Genomic DNA, 7,526 nt, shown 5'->3' with positions numbered 1-7,526 from the left:
ATAGAAATCATAAGTATTTTATTATTATGTTACTTGCAATGTTATCATTTTGTCAGAGCTATGAAACTACCTTCATTTTAAGGCATGTGTTCTACAGTTTACCCCTCAGATAGGGCTTAAACTATTAGTATAGATAGAGAAGGAATATAAAGGGTTCCTGTGATTTGGATGTAGTATGCCCCTGCCAAAACTCATGTCGAAATTTGATTCCTAAATATAGCAGCGTTGAGAGGTGGGGTCTAGTGGGAGGTGAGCCATAGGGGCAGATTTTTCATGAATAGGTTAGTGTCATCTCACGGGAATGAGTTTTCACTCTCACGGAACTAGATCGGTTACCACAAGAGCAGGTTGTTTCTCGTGTTTGCTTTCTTTATGCACCCACTCACCTTTCTATGTCTCTACCATGTCTTGACACAGCATGTGGCCCTCACCAGAAGCTGAGCAAATGCCAGTGCCATGATCTTGGACTTCCCAGTCATCAGAATTGTGAGCTTAAAAAAACAGAAACAAAAACAAAAACAAACCCTTTTCGTTATAAATTACCCAGCCTTTGGTATTCTGTTATAGTATCATGAAATGGACTAAAACAGGAGTAAAGGACATATATGTAAAGGATTTTTTTTCTCTTTGACTGTAGAAATTTACTAGATCCATATGGGACTAGAGTATATATATATACATATACATATATATACTCTAAAATAAAAAGATATATTTATATAATATTTATAGTATCTACATGCTATAAAATGCATCCACCTGAAGTGTACAATTCAATGACTTTTAATAAATTTACAGAGTCCTGCAACCATTACCAAAATCCAGTTTGAGAACATTTGATTCCTCTGAAAAGCTCCCTCATGTTCATTTGCAGCCACCACCCCACTGTTTCTACTCCCAACGGCAGGCAAACACTAATCTGCTTTCTGTCTCTGTAGGTTTGCCTTTCTGGACATGTCATCTATGGGATGTTTATTGAATCATACAATATGTCCTGTTTTGCATATGGCTTCTTTCATTTAAAATTTATCCATGTTATAACACGCATCAGTTACCTATTCTTTTTGTTGTTGCTAAATAGTATTCAATTACAGGTATATATCATTTTTAATCCATTAACAAGTTGATGGGTGTTTAGATTACTTCCCACTTTTATCTATGGTGAATAATGCTGCCATGAATATTTGCATACCAATCTTTGTGTGGATATATGCTTTCATTTCTCTTGGGTAGATTCCCAGCAATGGAATTGCTGGGTCACACAGTAAATCTAAATTTTTGAAAACTGACAAACTGTTTTCCAAAGCAGTTCCCCCATTTTAAATTCACACCAGCAATACATGAAAATTCCAGTTTCTCCATATCCTCACCAATACTTGTTACTGTCTTTTTATTATAGCCATTCTAGTGGATGTGAAATGATATCCCACTGAAATTTAATTCGCATTTCCCTAATGACTAAGGACTTTGAACATCTTTTCATGTGCTTATTAGCAATTCTTGTATCTTCTTTTGTTCATTGGTTTTGTTTTTGTTTGTTTGTTTGTTTGTTTGTTTTTTGAGATGCAGTTTCGCTCTTGCTGCCCAGGCTGGAGTGCAATGGCACGATCTTGGCTCACTGCAACCTCCACCTCCTGGGTTCAAGCGATTATTCTGCCTCAGCCTCCCTAGTAGCTGGGATTACAGGTACCTGCAACCACATCCAGCTAATTTTTTGTATTTTTAGTAGAAACAGGGTTTCACTATGTTGGCCAGGGTGGTCTCAAACTCCTGACCTCAGGCGATCCACCCGCCTCAGTCTCCCAAAGAGCTGGGATTACCAGCATGAGCTACCGCACCTGGCTCATTGGTTTTTTTAACATGAAGTTTTTAACATTGAATTTTAGAAGTACAAAAATATTTTATAATTGTATGGCCTAACCCATTTATTTTAGAAGAGAAATGAACACTAGAGATACAAACAGGTTTGCTCAAGGCACAAAAGCAAACTGATGGTAAATTGGCATTTTAATTTCCTAACTCTGAATTGAGTTAAATTCAAATTCACTTCGCTGACAGTAATTAAGTTATTCTCTAATATAGTTATTAGTGGACACAAACTAATGAAAAGCCAAAATCGTAGATTCCTTGGGAACAAAAATCATGTGTTCCTCATCTCTGTGACCCTCTTTGCACCTACCATAGTCCCTTCTCCATTGTCGGTACTTAAGGAATGTCTGCTTAAATAAAAAGGCATCAGTGAAGGCTCAGTCCAGTCAGAATTATATAACAGTCAAGTGCAATGATAGTCCTTGACTATATCGAGTATACTCTGGGTTTCATATCATTATACAGCCTTCAAAAAATTGTTTTAATTACTGTGGACACCAGCCATCATAAACCTACTATCTCAAAGTGGTAAATCCTTTGAGCATCTACCTCAGCATTATCCAGCATGTATTCCGAGTACAGATGCCCAGGTCTTATTCCAGACTAACTAAATCTAAATCCTTGAAGGCAAGACCTGGGAGTCTACATTTTTCAAGTACCTCCAGAAACACTTATGCATCAAAAGAAAAAAAGAAACGAAAGCCACTGATACAACAGATTCTGTGCGGCACATCATAGGATTATTTACTTGAAAGCATTAGGTAGAACAAGGTGATTTAGAAGGGATTCTAATCATGGAAAACTAAAAGAATGTCCCAATTGTTGAACTATCTCATGAACGACTAATGGTATACACAACCTCCTAGGAAGTCTTTAAGAAGTTGGGATCAATAATCCATATTGATTTTACAAAAGCATTAAGGGACAAAACACTCCTTGATTGTCACAGACATCATTGCAAAAGGCATTAATGGGCTCTCTGCTGCATCTCACAGAGCTGCCAACACCAAGCTCTGCTCTAGTTATTTGGAACAGAAGATTTTATAGGTAACATCCATCTTGATAACATGTCTGCATTTGCTTTAATTGGATTTCAGAAACTTGTACCACAACCATATCTAAGTAGTCACTGTTGCAATGTATCACCTCCAGCAAAAAATTAGGCATAAAAGAAAAGTGTAAATGATTAAGAATGAACTAAAGCAAATGCTCAGAGAAGATGGATAAACAAGACTAGTAGAATTTCTGTTTCTCGACTTGCCGCTTCTCATCCAATCACTGTCATCAGGATCATTAATGAGGCATTATGTGAATGTCAATTGACCATTTGTATAGACTTGCTCAAACTAGAACTTCCTCTACTCCTTTTCATGGCTGGTACCGCAACTAAAATAAGTGCCCCTGCACCCGACCCTGCAATCCACTCCTTTTCATGTATGTAGTAGATTGCGTTTTCCAAAGTATTTATTCCAAAGTAACTTTATTTATTCCAAAGTAACAAAGTATACTTTATTTCCAAAGTAATATAAATATTCCAAAATATTCCAAATAAAATATTTCGTATCCCACCTGCTGTTCCACAGTGTGACCCTGCCACCTCCCCTCACCCCCCATTTAAGGTTGGAGTCTATTTTTCAACCTCTTCTTGAATTTAGGTGAACTCTGAGACTAATTACACGAGAAGTGACACCGCACCACCATCAGAATCATCCTTAACTATTTCGACAACTTTTGCTTTGTGACTTTTGGAAGCCAGACATCATGTAAAAAGTATGACCACCCTGAGCAACAATTTTTTGGGAAATCCAAGCCACCTGGAGAGGGCCTAGAAGATGAGACCCCAAGAGAAAGAGGCCAACACCGCTGAGACACTAGATGTGCCAGGGTGGTAGACATCTTGGAGGTAGATCCTCCCCATCCCCCATCCCAGCGAATGCTATGATTGGAGCTCATCACCCAGCCAAACTCTCTCCACATCCCTGACCTACAAAATCAAAGAGCAAGAGAAAACGGTTGTTTTAAGGCACTAAATTGGGGATGGCTTATTATATATATAAGAATAGATAACTGAAACAAAACATTGAATAGTGCTTTAGCTTATTTACCTTATGTATTTGTTTACTTACTTGTCTGTCTGAATGTAAGCTTCATCAGGCCATGGCCTTTTTGTCTTCCTCTCCATTGTGTATGCAGTTCCTGGAATAAAGTAAGTGTTCGATAAATATCTGTTAAATTATTATTGAATTCATTTTTGTCACTGGAGAGTCTACAGGCAAGCAATAATGTACTCCAGTTGATACCAGTACATTGTGGGACTGTATATTATACTAGTTCTTCTTTCATTTTTATTGGAGGCATTCATCTTTGTGAGGAAATACATGTCATGAGAAGTCCAGAAAACATAGGGACAAATGTCACATCATCACACTGATTAACCCATTTATGCCAGAGGTTGCAAATTTTTTGTGTGAAAAATCAGACCTTAGTGATGACCTTTAGCAGTAGGATATAAATAACTCCACAAGCTTAGTGTTCCAATAATGGAACACTAGGCAAATGGATTAACTGCAATTTTCAAAAGCAGACCAAGAGACACATTTCATCTGGGGCCACCAACATTTCATTTCTAGTACAACTCCTGAGCTCCCACAAGGGTCACAAAGTAAACAAACCAATATTTACTCTCTGATCAGAGCAATTGCTGATACAGGGCCGTACAAAAGGAATGAACTTAAGAAATTACTTGGAGAGGGAGTATGGCTTTCAAGGATAAGAAAGGATACGCTGTATCAGAAATACCAGTAAGAGCTTGGATTCACAGTTTTATACGTTTTCAAGGTCCTCAAAGTTCTTCACTAAGGATTTGATTATCCCAGTATAGTACTGAATATAATTTTCCTCATTGAAAGACTGATATCAAAGTCTATTCATCTCCTCCTTAATGCACAACAAAACCTTGAGAATTTCAGCAGTTTTGTGTCTGCTAGCACATTGGAGTGCTTATAAATTTGCAATTGGAGCCCTTCCTAGAAAGCATATTTATACACCAAATATATGTTTTTAAAAACAATTTCTCTGCTTCTATAAGTAACATAATAGTAATAGACATATAGTTTCTCCAATTATTTTGTCTACAACTTAACTTAGAACATTAAGCAGCAAGGTTACCCTCATTTTACCAAAGAAGCAAAGTCTGTTTCCTCCAAAATGTCAGAAGTTCATTTTCCCTAACTCAGGGTACCAAGCAATAACAAACCTATGCCATTCCATGCTCTGCACAGATGTCATCGGTAGATGAATGTGCATGTCTTATATAGAGCCATTAGCCCTAGAAAAAAAGATTGATAATAGCAATGAGAATGTTAGCGAGCCTTTGTTTGCCCTTCCCTGTTTTATATGAGGTTTTCTTCATGCTCTTCCCTTTTCTTACAGAGCATTGTAAATGCATTTGCCATTTGGTGATGTTGTCAAGGATTTTTCAGATTTTCTTTACATAGATGCTATTCATCTATTCCCATAAGTGTCTGTGAAACTGACATTCTAATATAAGATTTGGTTTCTAAAGTTGTACAGGATGACCACAAATAGAAATTTACATTAACATGTTAAAATTTCCTGCCTCAATATTTTATCTGTATTCATTAATTTATTTACCTCAATATCTCAGTTTTAAAACACACCATCCTTAATGCAGGCAAACCATTATACATGTTAAATGAGTCAAATTGCACCCTCTGCCAATATCAGTATGATACCCATCCTCCCACTACATCCACCATCACTAACACCCACAGCCTAAACAATCACTCTTGGTTCCCAGCTGGGGCTTGCAAACAGAGATTCTTGTTGCTGGCACTTGTATAAAATGAAACTATCAAGGAGTAAAATACCTGAGATGCTTCTAATTGCAGAAAGATGGCTGGGTTGTTAGCAAGAGAGTCTGATGCTCATGTTGATCACAGTTTTTACAAGTATAGTCATGCACCATGTAACAGTTCCATCAGTGATGGATTGCATATAAAACAGTGGTCTCAGAAGATTATAATGGAGTATACATAGAAACCTGATATATGGTACTTGATATTGGCATTTCAGGTCAAGTAGGGGAAATGATTGATATTCAATAATGGTGCTGGGATATTTGGTTTTCACATGAAAAATATATATACCATTTAGGTTGGTAAGTACACTGTATGAGGTTCACACAACGAAATTGCCTAACACATTTCTCCGAACATATCCCTGTCACTAAGCAACACAGAAGTGTACTCTTTTCCCCCTTAAAGTAATATCATGACATGATGGTTACTGAATTTGTCTGCTCAGGCTATAGTAACAAAATGCCATGGACTGGATGACTTAAACAAAAGGAATTTGTTTCTCATAGGTCTGGAGGCCAGAAAGTCCAAGATCAATGTGCTGGCTGATTCAGTGTCAGGTAAAGGCTCTCTTCCTGACCTGTAGACAGCCACTTTCTCATTGTGTCTTCACATGGCAGAGACAGAGAGAGAACAAGCTCTCTGGTGTCTCTTTATAAAAACATGATCCCATCACTAGGGTCTAACCACATGACCTCATCTAAATCTAGTTACCCCCAAAAGGCTCCATCTCTAAATACCATCACATCAGGAATTAGGATGTCAACCTATGGATGGAGAGTAAGGGGAGACAATAACTTGGTCCATGGCAGTAATTAAGACCATGATGAAAATTCAGGAACAAAGCAAGGCTAAGAGACCATTAGAGGAACTAGTAAATAGTGTTCTCATATTTTATAATAGCTCCTGTGCCCAACTATATACTATCTGTCTACAGACTTATTCTCCTTGAAAGCAAAATGTAGTATCTATGTTTCTATAAAATAGGAGAGCAGTTTTCAGCTTGTATTTGAAAGTTTTAAAAGTTCTACCAAAATAAGCAAAATGTAATTCCTTCTTACCCTGCCACCAAGAGACCAAATAAGAGAGGCAGTCAACCAGGTAAACAGTGTACTCTCAGTAAAGACACAGAAAGCTACAATGCTGTAGGAAAGAAAAAGAAGTCACTTCCAGGGCAACTTAACAAGCAGCAGAGATTTCACAGAAGCCCTTACTCAGAAGCAGAGACTCTTGACTTCAGAACATATCTGCATCTTAAACACAGAAGAGAAAAACATTAATACATTGTGGGAGACCAGAATATGCCACCCCGAAATATGAAGGATTGTTATGTTGAATTAAGAACAAGCAGATGCAGCTCTCTGCCCTCCCTCTATTTGCTGAAAAGCAGGAAGCAGATTTACAAAGATAAAAGGTATCCTGACCCCCTTCTCTAGCAGGGAGAGAAAAAAATTAACCACTGAAGACAGCTTTGGATACATGTCAGCCTGGAGATGAGATCAGAGGAATCTACATTAACAAGCTTTACTAACTTACCTTTATCTGCCTTCCCACCATTTGCTGCCACTGGAGATTCAAAGTCCTCTCTTTTGTCTTGTCACTTCTCTAAAATGTCACTGTTCTTTGTTGAAGATGTATATAATCTGGAATTCAAAACCACTTCTTTAAGACTTTTCATCTCTTGTGTGTTTCCCATGTTATTTATAAAATATACATGTTAATAAATTTCTGTTTGTTTTTCTCTTATTAATCTGTCTGTTGCTACAGGGTTCCATTTCA

The 7,526-nt window shown here is 37.4% G+C and overlaps 1 long non-coding RNA gene across 1 annotated transcript; it reads right to left on the bottom strand.

Annotated features, from left to right (window-relative positions):
• Positions 1 to 397: 397 nt before the first annotated feature.
• Positions 398 to 7,367, bottom strand: LOC108534034 (uncharacterized). The gene is made up of 3 exons (XR_001886868.1): positions 7,284 to 7,367; positions 3,996 to 4,065; positions 398 to 491 (listed from the first exon to the last, which is right to left on the bottom strand). It is a non-coding gene; the product is annotated as an uncharacterized LOC108534034 (long non-coding RNA).
• Positions 7,368 to 7,526: the final 159 nt, after the last annotated feature.

This window comes from Rhinopithecus bieti, unplaced genomic scaffold (assembly GCF_001698545.2).
Source record: "Rhinopithecus bieti isolate Rb0 unplaced genomic scaffold, ASM169854v2 scaffold_11587, whole genome shotgun sequence".
Lineage (NCBI taxonomy): Eukaryota > Metazoa > Chordata > Mammalia > Primates > Cercopithecidae > Rhinopithecus > Rhinopithecus bieti.
This window is presented reverse-complemented; position numbering and strand designations above follow the sequence as displayed.